This window comes from Acipenser ruthenus, chromosome 4, assembly GCF_902713425.1.
Source record: "Acipenser ruthenus chromosome 4, fAciRut3.2 maternal haplotype, whole genome shotgun sequence".
In the NCBI taxonomy this organism is placed as follows: Eukaryota; Metazoa; Chordata; class Actinopteri; order Acipenseriformes; family Acipenseridae; genus Acipenser; species Acipenser ruthenus.
Genome location: NC_081192.1, coordinates 21,437,540 through 21,452,117, shown reverse-complemented (window position 1 = coordinate 21,452,117; position 14,578 = coordinate 21,437,540). Strand labels below are relative to the sequence as shown.

Genomic DNA, 14,578 nt, shown 5'->3' with positions numbered 1-14,578 from the left:
CCAGTATAAATCTGTGTTAACTCGGATTTTCCTCTGACAGAAAAATTCCCACTCCGAATAAGCTTAGCCAAACATAAGTATTTATAGGAATTAAAAGGAGTTATAATAGAAAATTAAAGAGCCAGATGAGGTTTGTTCTTATTAAGGGCTTATTTTTTAGGGTTGAAGAAGTATTGCTCAATAAACGTTGCCAAATATGTAGTGGCTCTGTAGTTATTTGCTGCTAAGATGCAGTCGATGCAAAGTAAAGCTTCATCTTCTTTTACCAACAAAATCTTAACATATAACATTTATTATGATCCGTGATTACAGATAATACTGCAATCAGTGTATGCTGTATGTTGTCAATCCTCTTTGACAAAAACAAATCTGCTGTCAGAAAAGGTTCAAACTACCAACGGGTCATGATAGTGAGGTTTAAAGGAACTGCTACCGTAATGCAACTGGTTTATTTCAGATTTCCCATTACCTTCTAAAGAGTTGTTGTGTTCACATGAAAGAGATGCATGTCTTGCAGTCTTCTTGTCAAAACTAAGTCAGGTCTAACACATGCAACATCTCAAAAGATCTTGATTAATGTAAAGAAACTTCTATTCTGTCTTTATATATGACCTATAATATACACTTTAGGTACAGCTTACAGTATATCCATACACTATGGTAATTTGGCATTTGACCATACTGCAGGCTAATTAATATGATCTATACTAAGCCTGCTTGAAAATATGAAATATTTAAACTTAAAAAAACCCCGGCATGTATGTAATTCACAAATAAATACATTAATGCATACAGTAGATTCTGTTGGAGAATTTACATGTAAAAATAAGGTGAATAATGCAGCAGTGGATGTCTTTAGTGAATGTAAGTCTCAGCTATCACACTAGGTTCATTCCCCCAACATTGCCAGTTAAGCCCTGACTGCATTGTGCTTAAATGGTTACAGAGGTTGGACAGAGCTTGAACCAAGCTTGCCAACTCAGCAGATGGTCCATGATTATGATTATATGCATCAATAAAATGAATCTTTAACAAAATGTAAATGTCTACTTAACTCTGAGATTTAATAAAAAGATGGAAGTAGAAAGTGTATATTAACCCATCACGATCCATGGCCACAGTACTCAAAAGTCAAAAATCAGATACAGTAATAATTAATTTACATAATGGTATATTTTTCAAATATGTAAGAAACATTGAAATATTAAAATATTTTGCTGATTTCAACAAATCCATTAATAGAGTACATATGCTTAGGTTATCAAATTTATATGAAATACATTAATTAAGTAACTTGCTTCAGTGCTTTTTCTTCTACTGTAAACCTTTCACAGAGTAAAAACTGAGGTGACTATTTTGTCTAAAAAGCTAATCTTCATTGAATGCATGTTGCTTAAAAATCAGTTATAAAGTGCTACTTTGTTGTCTATACTATACACAGCATGACCTGACAGCATGTTCACTTTTTAAATCCAGAAAAAAAAGATTTACACTGAAATACATGGATTGTAAGGATTTCACAAATATGTAATAGGGAAGGGAATTAAAAAAATAATTTTTGTAATAATTATTACGTTTTTATTTATAACTTATTTCTGTGTGTGTGCTTTTTATTCTTCTTATTTAAAAAGTTTATATATTGCATTTTAAATTGTTGTCCTTGGTAAAGTTTAATTAATAACAAAAACATCCAGGTTAAACATTTGGAATACATAAGAAAACCCTATTCTTAATCCATCATATGCATACCCCACTACATTGTAGACTACAAAGAATGAGAATTCAATAACTTTTCTCCCTCATTTTCAGAAACAGAAGCTATCATAAAAACGGTTAAATATCCACCAGATAGTCAAATAGCCAATGCTGCTAGAAAACATAATACAAACAAAGCCATCTGTGTAACTTCCTGTCTAAATACTTCGCAAACAGAACATAAGGGACTTTATTGATTTCAGCTAGTACAGTTTTTTCAAGAAGCTTCACAGGGATGCCTTAGAAATGTAACTGTAGAGTTACACAGTGGGACCTTGACTTTGATCTTTTATCTAATAGATGACTGGATTAATTGTGTCTTCTTTCTGTTTGCTATCCCAGTAAACCTCTGATACAATAAAGGGGCGCTTGGCAAAAGTCATGAACAAGCTTCTTAAGAAAATGAATGGGTCACTTTCAATTGGAAATAGAAATGTTTGTAGAGAGCAACAGACCTGCACTCTATTAAAAAAGTATGTGTGAAACTTGAAATAGGTAGCTACTGTAACTATGTAAATTAGCCGGAAAAAAAAAATCTGTATGGTCAAAATCATTGCTTTGTTTCAGTTCTGCACAAACGTAGGACCAGTTTTATGTTCTTGTGATGTTTTATATAGTACAAATTTAAACAGTAAATTAGTATTACTGTTTCTTTTGCAAGTGATAGCTTATTTAGCTTGTATAACATTTCTATAATCTGATTATCTGTTTAACTGAGAAAGACTCCCAAGCAAAGGAGACAGAAAAAAAAGAAACTACAGAAATTCACATTTTCTACAGGGCAAAATTGTTAGCCTGACTTACCGTGTCCCTTTTAGTCTTTGTTCTGCCTTTCATAGTAACATCAAGGAAGCAGTGATGTAGAAGAAAACAGAGGTGGGGTAGGTTAGTCCAATGTGTCGCTGTCGCGTGGTGCGCGGGGACACTGTGTGATATTCTAGTGAGCTGCTAAGCTTTTTTTTGTGTGTAGCCTTTGTGTCATTCACTTAACGACCAATCTCATTAGCTGCCGGGGTACAATGGTCTGATACATTTTCTGTGTAAATACACCACATGGTGACCCTCAAGGTTAGACCTCTGAAGGTCTTTTTAATCAAATAAAAGACGGATATTTAAAATAAATCAATTAAAAAAAGAACAGATTGCTTTCAAAAAAGGACTGGATTTTTTTTTTTTTTTTTTTTACACAGCACAAAATACAGAATAATAGCAATACATTATTAAAAAAATTATATTCCTAACCAAAATCTAAGAAAGAAGTGTTTGTTTTATCAGCATCCATTTTAATAATATCATAGGTATAGCATCTCATTACATGGAAATACTTTTTTGCTCCTTTCTTCAAGTTCAGGATTTAAAGTGGTAAAAGGTTAATGTTACAAAATGTGTAAGTTGAAATCTATGTTCTTATAAACTTAGTTGTTATATGTTTCACTATAGTCTGTACTTACAAAAAACAATATTATTATTATTATTATTATTATTATTATTATTATTATTATTATTATTATTATTATTATTATTAAAAAGTCTTTTGATTGAAATGTTACTTTTTTTTAAATTCTCAAATTAAAGATATTCTGTCCAACATACATCATTTTCTTAATTAAAATATTTATTGGTAGTGTCTCTGCAAATCAGCCAATGCATAACAACGATAATAATAATAATAATAATAATAATAATAATAATAATAATAATAATAATAAAATAATACGGTTATTCAATACAATATCATCAAAAGACAATCGGCAATTTAGCTGTGCAAAATACAGAAGATATTAATAATGCAGTAGAAATGCATAACATTTTATGCTGCACAGATTTCTTTCTTTTTCTCTTTCCCCCAGTGCTGTATTTATGGAACAGTCCTTTAATTCCCTGCAAAATGAATTACTGTAAGTACTAGCAGCTATGACAGCTGTCCATAAGCATCAGGGACATGTCTATTGGCCAACTTGACCCTTGTTAGAAAACAAAACAAAAAGAATACAGCAGTCTGGGACTGCTGAGCAGGGTCGCTGGAGATTTTCCAGACAAACGCAAGACAGGGAAAGGGGAAAATAAAAAAGACAGGCTCTGAATCACACTTTAACAGACCGCACACAATCTGGGCTCCCACAGAACTGTCTCTGCCTGACCGCTTTCTATTTATCCCTTATCAGTGTTTACCAACTGCTAGTTTTCTTTCATTCACACTGTGAGGCAGTTCTCTTACTATCAGTCAACAGCTGACACCGTGGAACAGCCTCAAAGGCAAGAGGAAGGGATCAAAACTAAACCAAAGCTGTTTAAACAATACAACAGAGGAAATAAATTCATAAATCCTAATTCTTCCCCAACCCACAAGGGTACAAGAAGATCCTTTATAGTTAGTCCAACAAACAAAACAACCACCAGTGAGGTAACATTACAATAAAGGTAAATGCTAAAGGAACAAAAAAAAAGACTATGTAATTTTAATTAGAAACAAAGCTTAAAGCATCTGAATGCCAAAAGAATAAAACTTAAATGCTGTGTCACAATACTTTTAAAAGCTTATTTATTTTTTAAATTGGCATAATGTTTCAAAAAGCAGGCCTTTTTAAATTAAAACAGTCTGCCCTCTTTTTAAATCACTGGCTCCCCTGCAAAATGTTATAAAAAGTTATACAATTTCCATTGTTTACAACTAATTAAAATAATTAGCTTTTATTTTATAAAGAAAGAAAATGTACTGGAACATACAGTACAAAAAAAGTTGAAGACACACAAATAATAACACACATTAAAGCCAATATATATATATATATATATATATATTATATATATATATATATATATATATATATACACATATACACACACACACACACATACCAATGACATTACCTGGTCACAGTTCACATTATTTGTTATGTTTGAGTGAATTACATCTTTATCTGTACCTCCAGAACACACATTTACAGCTATGAACTATTTTGCAGGGATACTTAAGTAATTAATTTAATGTATCCTTTCACCAGCTGCTAGGCAGCAGATGGAACCGTTTTAAAAACCTTGTTGAATTCAATCCATAAAACAAATTTCCAAGGATTAGCTGAGTAAGATTTCTGTCAAGCACAGGTAGTGAAACGGGGGTGTGGCAGAAATGGTCCGACATTAAAGTTTGAACCACTTATTCTGTTTTGATTTTTTTGTACTTATTCTTTCTTTAATCATCAAGAGATATGTGGCAGTACGTAAGCATATACTAGTCAGAAATAACTGATGTGGCACTGTTTCTGTCATATAAAGAACAGACACATCTTTTATACAGCTATTTGTAAACTCTTGGCTTTGTAAATTTTTTTATTCCACCATTCAAAATTGTAATCTTTTAATCTATATAGTTTGTATGATACAGTAAGTAAAAGTGACCTAAAATACAAAGATATACTGAATAATTCCGTTTGCTTGAACTAAGGTCTACTACTATTGTAAGTTGGAGACAGTTTACTTGCGTTTCTATAGAGACTATCTAAGAAGAGTATTTGAAACCAAAATAACATGCCCCAAATTCTAATGTTTTTAATGCCAAGCAGTATCAGTATCCATATCCTCTTTATCGACTGTTTTTTTTTAAGCACATGTTGCTCATAATGAAATAATTACTGTATGTACACCTGAAACCTAACCCAGCGTGCTGTGCTTTACAGTATCATTAAATGACAAACAGGGACTGAATCAGATACCATGGACAGCTCCTAGTATCAACGTCAGTGCTGCCCTCAACAGAAGAGATCTGCATGCTGTGTGCCAGCCAATAGGGTAAGTAAGGCTAAGAATAGAACTGAAAAGAAAAACAAATATAGATATTGTGTCATTAGAAATGGTGAGCTCTGGCTTTGAAAGTTTTTGTGACAGGTGACTACTTGTTATGCATGTATACCCATCATTTGCAATGCTGTTTTAAAAGTCCCTGCTGCAATATATCTTACAACAGCTAAATATTTTTAAAAATATATGAAAAACAGATACACTTGTAGAACATTTTTTTCAGCTTTTATTACATTAATGTTAATGTTTCTTACATGCGTTGTTTTCTACAACGTATTCAACTGTTAAATGTGAGCGTGCGTTTTGTAACAATGTTCTTGCAATCTCTGTAGGTCTGATTGAGCCCTGACATAAAGAGATAGCACTCAGACTATGGCCATCTGGATGAGATAGTCACCCATTAGCAGACAGAAAAATAGCCTTCATCCTAACTGAAGCATGTGAAGATAAAATATCAAATATTAAGCAAATTATAGGCTTTCTGAAAAATGCTGCTTCCACCCAACTTTATAAACCACAGAGATTTGATTAAACACCCTGGTAGAAGATAGTTATACAAATTAAATTCACTTACAAAGCTTTGAAAAGCCCCCTGCTTTTGTAATGGGCTGTGCCTCGTTTTCCTCCTGTAAATAGGCACATTTTCTGTTTCAGTGAACTGAGCCAATAGTATGGTAACCAGGCTGTTTCTTATGTACACATCTGTAGTGAAATACAGTGAATCGTCTGTGATGTAGAGAAAGGAAAACCTCTAGAATGCTTAAATTGGGTAATAATATCAGATATCTTATATATCTTGATAATGGAAAACCTTTCAAACAACAGTATTCTATTTTTACTACCATTAAGGTAAAGTAATTGTAAGTACTATATACAAGAAAATAACATTGTAAAAATTTAGCACTAGCTCCCAAAGCTATAGTACACATGCTTTTAAAGAGTTTTTGGCACAGCAAATGTCTATTAAGTTGACACAAAGGTCAGTTATTGTATGTCTATAGTTAACAGTTAACACTGTTGTGCATATTTTGCAATTCTCAAATCAACTTACTGTAGTACACATGTTGCTTAGTAGCAGTCTGTCACGCATTTGGATTTGTGTTTGTTTGTGTTTAAGACAGCCCTGCTGAGAACCACACAGCTTGTCAAAACCAAACTACAGATGGTAAAGTGACTAGCTCTTGTGTTAAGAAATCAGCCTGCAGCTTAACTACTTTAGTGTTGAAAACAAGTGTGTCCTGTGTTTTTTTCCCCAGTTCCCCATCAAAATGTTCAGCAAGTAAAAATAAAAAGTGTTTATATCCCTAACAATATAAAGTAGATGTTCTGGAAAATTCAATCAGGATAACGCTCATGTACAGTGCATTACTACTCTACTGTGTGACTTACGATGATGCTTAACATAAACAGAACATCTGCCAAATGCATCCAGACAAATTAGAGTTTGGCCTAGTTTGATCCGGATCTAGCCTGTTGTATGAAAAATAACCAAAACTGATCACATCTGAGTTGCTTATTATGAGTTCAGCCATTTCTTTCTGGAGGGGGCAGTGAGCCAAGAAAACTAAAGTCAGTTTGGTTTCAAAAGTCCTTCAAGGCCCAAGAATGAGGTTACGTTACCCCAGGCTATGATATTAAGAACCCAAAACGGTGCACAATCTTGCCAGTCTTTTTTTGTTCCCCACATAATACCCGTCTTACAGATTTGCTCATCTCTACTCCAACACTTGCATTAACAGTTAGATGCTGTGAGTTTAGTTCAGAAAGACAGCATCAAATACTATCTGGATGATTAAAATTAGGTCATGCTTCTTAAACAAAAAAACAGTTTGAGCCATGTAATCTGTTCAGTAACAATCTAAAGCTGAAATAAAATCTGTAATATGTTTGCCTGAAGTGGTTAACATTAATCAAAGGTACCATTGCTTTAACATTTCTGATTTAAATCATGTTGTTTATGTTGATATATATAATGTGTATGTGTATTTTACACATAGACATTATATATATATATATATATATATATATATATATATATATATATATATATATATATATATATATATATATATATATATATATATACACACACAGATGAACCTCGCTTTATAAGATGCCCCGTGTATTATCACAATTTTTCAAAAAACACTTGTCATATCCCATAGGTTCTTTGAGAAATTAAATCTCTTAATATCATCTCACAAACCCATTTATTGTCACGTTTTGTGCAGCCTGTCAAATGCTGTGTGGGCGGTCTTAACAGGATACAGTTTAGTTACAAAACACCAACGTCACCATTTTCACAAAAAAACACCAAGTGCAACACCTAATTGATAGCTCTCATCAGTTAACAATTCATGCCTTTTTTAGATAGGCACAAACTGTTTCGTTCCAGTTAATGATGCAAAATGTATTTGTCCTGTAGTAAACTATATGCATTTGTTAAACTGTAAAGAACGACTAAATGTACAGTATTAAAACACTGCTCTTTAATTCACTGTTAGTTTTCTTTCTTTTCTTCTCGCACTTGTGCTGTGATGTCATAGGCAAACATGAAACCCGGTTTGTATCATGACCCGCTTTATATCACGAATTATGCCTCAATCATGATATAAAGAGGGTTCATCTGTGTGTATATATCTATATATATATAAAATCTTAATACAAATGGTTAAGGCCCATTTCTTCTTAGGCAGTGCAACATAATCATACAGCTAGGAATTACAAATCTTTGTAAATCAGGATTTAATGTACAAAAACAGTATTTATGATAGACAACTTTAATCATACTACATTTTCTTTTATATTAACATTTCAAAACAATTTGTATACATAACTAATGAATAGTTTCCAGCCGAAACATGTTTTTAATTGAAGAGATTAAAAAAAAAAAAATAATAAATCTGTTAATCCAAAATTTATTTTTCTTTAATCACACATGATAGCAAACACAAGCATTAAACTTTACTACAGTAGTAGTGGTAATGCAGTTTGAATAAAAACCTACTTTTTCTTTTGATCCTGAAAGTCTTTTTTGATGTTTCCGCCTGTGCTGGAGCTGTGGCTTTGAAAGGTAGTCCCCAGGATTATGACATACTGTGCCTTTGACTGCCTGGAGATAAGCACCTGCGTTTGAGTACCCTTTTACGTCACACCACCCTATTCAGAGCTCTTCAATATGATGCACATTTGCACATCAACAGTGACCCCCCCCCCCCCCTTTCCTTCACTTGCCCACTCACACGAATACACACAAACATACACACAATCATACTCTCAAGTACACACACTCACACATACATTTTTTTTTTTGTTCAGACCGTGGGTCCAAAACTTTCACATTGAGTTTCATTAAAGAATTGCTATGGCATATGTCTTTCCAAGCTTCCCATGTATCAGTCATCATGCAAATGAGATGGAATATCACTCTTCTGCAGCAGATGGCCAGGGATGATAACAATGGCTCAACAGAGGAGTTTCAATGTCCCTGACTTTATCGCTACGGCAACAACAACCTAAAATATATTTAATGGAAGAGGTGCCTATTAATTTTGTAAGCTCAAGCGCCCAGTTTTATTATTTTGTGAATGAATAGGTTTATTTAAAAGGGGAGTCTCTGTTAATGTCTCTCAAAGACTATCTATAAAAGCCAGAGACCTGGACATTATTTTTGGTGACTATGGAAGGCAGCAGTCTAGTAATTATTTGACTAATTAGGTGTAATTCCTCCCCATAGGCCATGTAACCCTCCTGTGATAGCACAGTAGTCAGGCCCAGATAGTAAAAAAAGAAAGTGCCTCAAAATACTGCCATGGAGCGTACATAAGCCAAGTGGCAGTGATGTCACTGAGCCTTCTGCAGACTCTTGTAAATACAAGCCCTCTCCCCAGCAAAAAGTAAACAGCAGAATCGCTCAGCAAACAGGGGCCGATTAAAATGACAAAGGCTGCCACACTTCTATGTGGAGCCTGGGAGGCCCTCAGACCCAGTGAGTGATACACTTAAGGGGCATCTTAGAGAATCAAGCATTTCCATTACCAGCTGTCACTAGGGGACATCAGAACAAGCTTGTCTCCAGGTTGTGTCCAAGTCCCCTGAGATCTCTGTGTGACCGGAATCTATAATTGTTTTTTCTTTATGATACTCTTAAGTCCATAATGAATGGATATTTCTTTTTTTAAATACTTTTTTTTTTAACACATTCACAAGAGAACATGTTTATTTGCGTGATTACACAATAATCATGTAATAGCCCTTATACAAGTTTACCATGGTATTTTTTTCCCATGCTTTTTCCATGGTAATACCATGTATTAACCATAATTTACCCTAGTTTACCATGTTTATTAATACGCTTTACCATACCTCATTGTTCTTTACATTGCTTTCCTATGCTTTATTATGCTTTGCTATGCTTTTACTATGGTAAACTTTTATAAAGGAGAAGTAGGATCATCTTGTTCTTTTTAAAATGATATCAATACATTTATGTTGATACAACCAATGTCTACACCCTTTTGCGTTATAACAGATACAAGAAATTACCTAAACTTGCTGTATCTCACATGCTCTTTCTATTATCTCAAACTATGGGCCCTAAAATGTCTGAAATTGTCTGAGAAATTGTTTTTAGGATAATATAAATTAATTCAAACAACACAGCAAATGTGGAGCAATTTTTATTTGGATTTATCAATGCAGTGGTATGCTCCTCCTGATTCTGAATGATTCCAATAAAGCAGGTCCAACTATAATAGAAGTTTAGAGACGTATATTACTGATGTAATGTATGTGAAGTTACTTAAGAATACACCAAAACCCTAGCTCTATTACTGTATGTACATTTGTCCAGTTTAGCAGTATATGAAGCAGCATAGAAACACACTAGCAGACTGTTAGACAAGAGGTTTGCGACCAGTACAATTAAGACTTGATTCATCATCAACTGCTTGTACATAAAGTGTCTGCTTTGAGAGTTTCTGCTAGCAGAGTGCAAATGAAGCAATTACGCTATTATACTGTGAAAAGACACAACATTTGACAAAGTGTAAAATTTGACATAATGTTAAGATAGTAGGGTTTATTTTACGGATCTAAGCACCAGCAGATCTGAATTTATATAACTCACACTAAATACAATACAATATATATTCAAAAGCATTAGGATTATTAGAATAAACAATTGTGCAATTGTGGTAGAAAGGTAATTTGTTTTCCATTGTTTATCAGCAAGCAAAAATGTTGAAAATATGAAAACACATCTATCAGAATTTAATAAAAATGTTATGTTAAACTGAGGTCTGTTTGAAGGCAAATATTTAAAACACACTAAGGCAGTACAATTACTGGAGGTCAACCAATTTCCTGAAAAAAAATGTAAGGTACCAGTCCAATCTTGGCATCCCTCTTTAAAAAACAGGCCTTTTTTCATTTCTGTGGTCGTAAATCTGGAAAATTAACCCAGCCACACTGGCAATTAAGACACTGATTTAAAAGAAAATACTGTCCGATATTGCTTGAACAAAATCTTGACCTCACCCATTGCCAATCTCTTGGGATGCATTGGGAAGAAATAAACCACAGCAAGTGCCAAGATTCTGTCTATGATGTCTTGACTAAGATTGTCATGTTTAGGAGTTATCTTAGTTACATACATTTAATTGTTTTAAAGGGTTAAGAACAAACTGACCTGAGAAATTATTTTCTAACCCATTGGAGAGCAAAGGCAAACACATCATTCATTTTAATATTTCACTGCACCTTGCCCCATGTACTCCATCTTCAAAACTTACATCACAAAGGATGGCCAACTGAAAAATGATGAAACAGAAACTGGCTTATCCACTTATATTTAACTTCCATGAAAAATAAATACACGTACTTTAGCTAAGATAAAGGATTATCAACATGTATATTTGCTTTTTAATCAATGTACTTTTCATTTTGTTCATTACCACTTTATCGCTGTATTTTGCAGCCATTTTGTGTGTCTCTATAATATAGTCCAGATGGAATTATATAATTACCAGTGGGATTGAAAAAGTTTTAATTTGTCTCTTTTTGACCTACTGGATTTTCTTCATTATATTTACTAGCAAAAGCCTCTCTTGATGATAATAATAATAATAATAATAATAATAATAATAATAATAATAATAATAATAATAATAATAATAATAATAACTGTCAATTGCATGGAATTGATCTGACATTACTTAAAAAAACTATTAAAGTAGACATGACACTGTGCTTTATTTAATGTGTTGACCCCTGTATGACCCAAGTTCAAATCCCAACAAGAGGTTTTATTTTAAAGTATGAATGACAATACTACAAATGTCCGTATCTGTTCTTTTTCAGTTGTCGGTAGTTTTTGCAAGGGCAAGGAAAATCTGAATTGGAATTGGTGTTGCTATTAGGAATGGATAGCAACATGGGTAGAAATACTTATTTACAAATAAACGTAGGAATATATTGACTGAGTATTGAGTATTGACACAGCCATTGATCAACATTGTAATAACTGTCCCAAAAAGTCTAACCAAACTACAGAAATGAATACAGAGGTTCCTGCTACCAAAAAATGTAAAGGCAAAACATATCTTACATCAATAATAAAAACATCAGTCTTAAGTGGTAAAAATGGGTAGGGAGCTGTCAGTGCCGGTTCTTTTTTAGTTTTCAACAAACACATTCTAACATTATTTTAAGATGACTGTGAACAAGACAGTAATCAATCAAGTAACAGTATATCCAAACACTTTAATAAATGAATTATGTAACAAGATTATATTGAGTTATTGTGTGCTTATGGACTATGTGTCCCCATGACCAGATTACAAACTGTGGGTGATCGGCCTTTCTGTTCCTATGTCCCTAGGTTGTGGAATGCCCTTCCCAAATTAGGGACTATGAATCCTTGGGTGTTTTTAAATCTCACCTTAAAACTTAATAGTAATTTGAAATGTATACTTTGTATAAGAGTGCTCATTAATATAAGTTTTTTTTATGGTCTAATTATTTGTATCTCGGAGTAGGTGTGTCTCATCTGTTCTGTAAGATTTGGGAAGGAGGGATTTTGTAATTCATATTTGCTAATTACTATCACTGTTAACTCAGGTAGCCACCGTGTAACTAAATGCTGAGCCCTGCCTTGCCCAAATAAGGTGAAGTTGTACTGACGTAATTAGAAGTATGCACAGAGCAGGCACATACCCATAGGTCTATAGCAGTGGTGGTCAATACACCAAACACTGTGATCCATTTTGGTGGATCTCAACGGGCTCTGCGATCCACCAGTAAGCTATGACCAACAATTATTAGCGGGATTTAATATAATAGTGTCCAATACGTAATAGCAATAATAAAACTAAACAACCGCAACAACAAAAATGTAACAAAAGTTCTAACGTAACTTTTTAGGCACATGTGCACCTAAGTTTAAAAAAATAAAAAATAGACGCGTGCTGAAAGATTTAGGGGCACACACAAACACACACAAAAAAATAACGATAATAATAATACAATACCGCTGGTCTATAGTGAAGTGACTGATAGGGTAAAGAGGGAAAAATAGTATTGGGGGTAGGGACCAAGATCCTGTCGCCACTCATCCTTCTGAGATAACAAGTTCATTTAATGAACCCCTACTAACGGCGAAACAATATCTGACCCCATCACGCTTAGTATAACCATGGGAAACGCATTGGTAAAACTGCAAAAATACCATGGTCATTTTTTATAAGGGATATCAGACACACTGGATCCTCATGATGTTATAACCAAGCAATGCATTTGTTGATAATGTATGTTGCTTCAATGTGGCTAGGCTTTGAAAGCCCAGACAGAATATCAACCTCACCCTGGCACCCATGGTCTCCTGTAGGCTGATGTCATCTTCAATCATAATCTAGTAACCTAGGTCAATTTTACTAGAAATTAATCTTCCATGTGAGTAGAATCATTCTGAAGTACTTTCTTGACTAGTGACAGTAGCTTTTCTTCACTTTCTGGTCCTTGTTTTTTTCCAGCGCTTTGCACATCTTAAACTCTTCCAAGCAGAAACCACACCATACTTGTCATCTTCAAGATTCACTTCTTAAAAATGTACCACACAATATTTCTCATTCTGCTGATATTTCCTCTTCCAGAGCTCCAGTATCTCCAGATTGATCGGCTGCAACATGGGGAGGTGTTTGGTGGACAAAAAACAAAACAAACAGCTGGGTAGATTTGTAGTCCAGCAATACCCTTTCTCTCAGATAAGCCCATAAAGCTGGCATAAAAAGTGAGACCAGGCTGTGAATATGTTAGGATGAGTTGTGATGCTGAACTGGCAGTGCCTCCATGCCAAAATGCTTGATTCAGCGAGGCACTGCTGCACTCCCATCAAAGGAAGCTTGTGTTTTCTAGTCACTGGCAACAGAAAGACTCCTACTTGGCAGCACCTTCCAGGCAGTTTCATCGAATTAATACACCTGTTCTTCATTTAAATCTTAAGTCATGATAATGTGGATAAGGTTTCTACAAACATCAGTCAATGGCTACTGCATGTGAAGGGACCATCTCTAGTTCACCTGTAAATCAAAGGTTTAAAGTGTGTGAGCCAGACAGATGTTGCTTTGAAAATGACAGGACCCAGCCATTCTTTCATTGAATTCAAAGGCATTTTTCCATAGGTAGTCACTAGAAACCCCCTCCCTCCTCTTCAATATGAGGTATGATTTCTTTAGTATGTAAACTGCCTCATAAAGCATTTAAACACACAATGTGTCCCTTACCTAATCATCAAACTGAATCATTAGATGAAGTACGTTTTTTTTGTAACGGTATCGGTATGTGAATTTCATGAATTGTGCTCTTCTGTACAGCGTGTAGCCAATTTGTTTCCCCTTCCTTCCTTATACTGACATCTCCTATGTTTGTCTTTCAGAAGGCCAGTGCTGATCATAATGTAAGAAAATATAATTAGCAGTGTAAGTCCTGTTTTTATACAGCATAAACCAAACTGCAAACTTGCAAGATG

The 14,578-nt window shown here is 34.0% G+C and overlaps 1 protein-coding gene across 7 annotated transcripts in view; it reads right to left on the bottom strand.

The window, feature by feature from the left end:
- The window catches only part of LOC117400564 (suppression of tumorigenicity 18 protein), a 113,808-nt gene that overhangs the window by 67,055 nt on the left and 32,175 nt on the right, over positions 1-14,578 (bottom strand). The window contains exon 1 of one of the 7 annotated variants that reach the window (XM_059022182.1): positions 8,561-8,663. The exons of 5 other annotated variants lie outside the window; for them this stretch is intronic. The gene's annotated coding sequence lies outside the window, so the exon portion shown is untranslated. Of the gene's footprint in view, positions 1-2,559; positions 2,706-8,560; positions 8,664-14,578 lie in introns of those variants that run through there. One more of the 7 variants, XM_034000710.3, reaches the window with a different exon arrangement.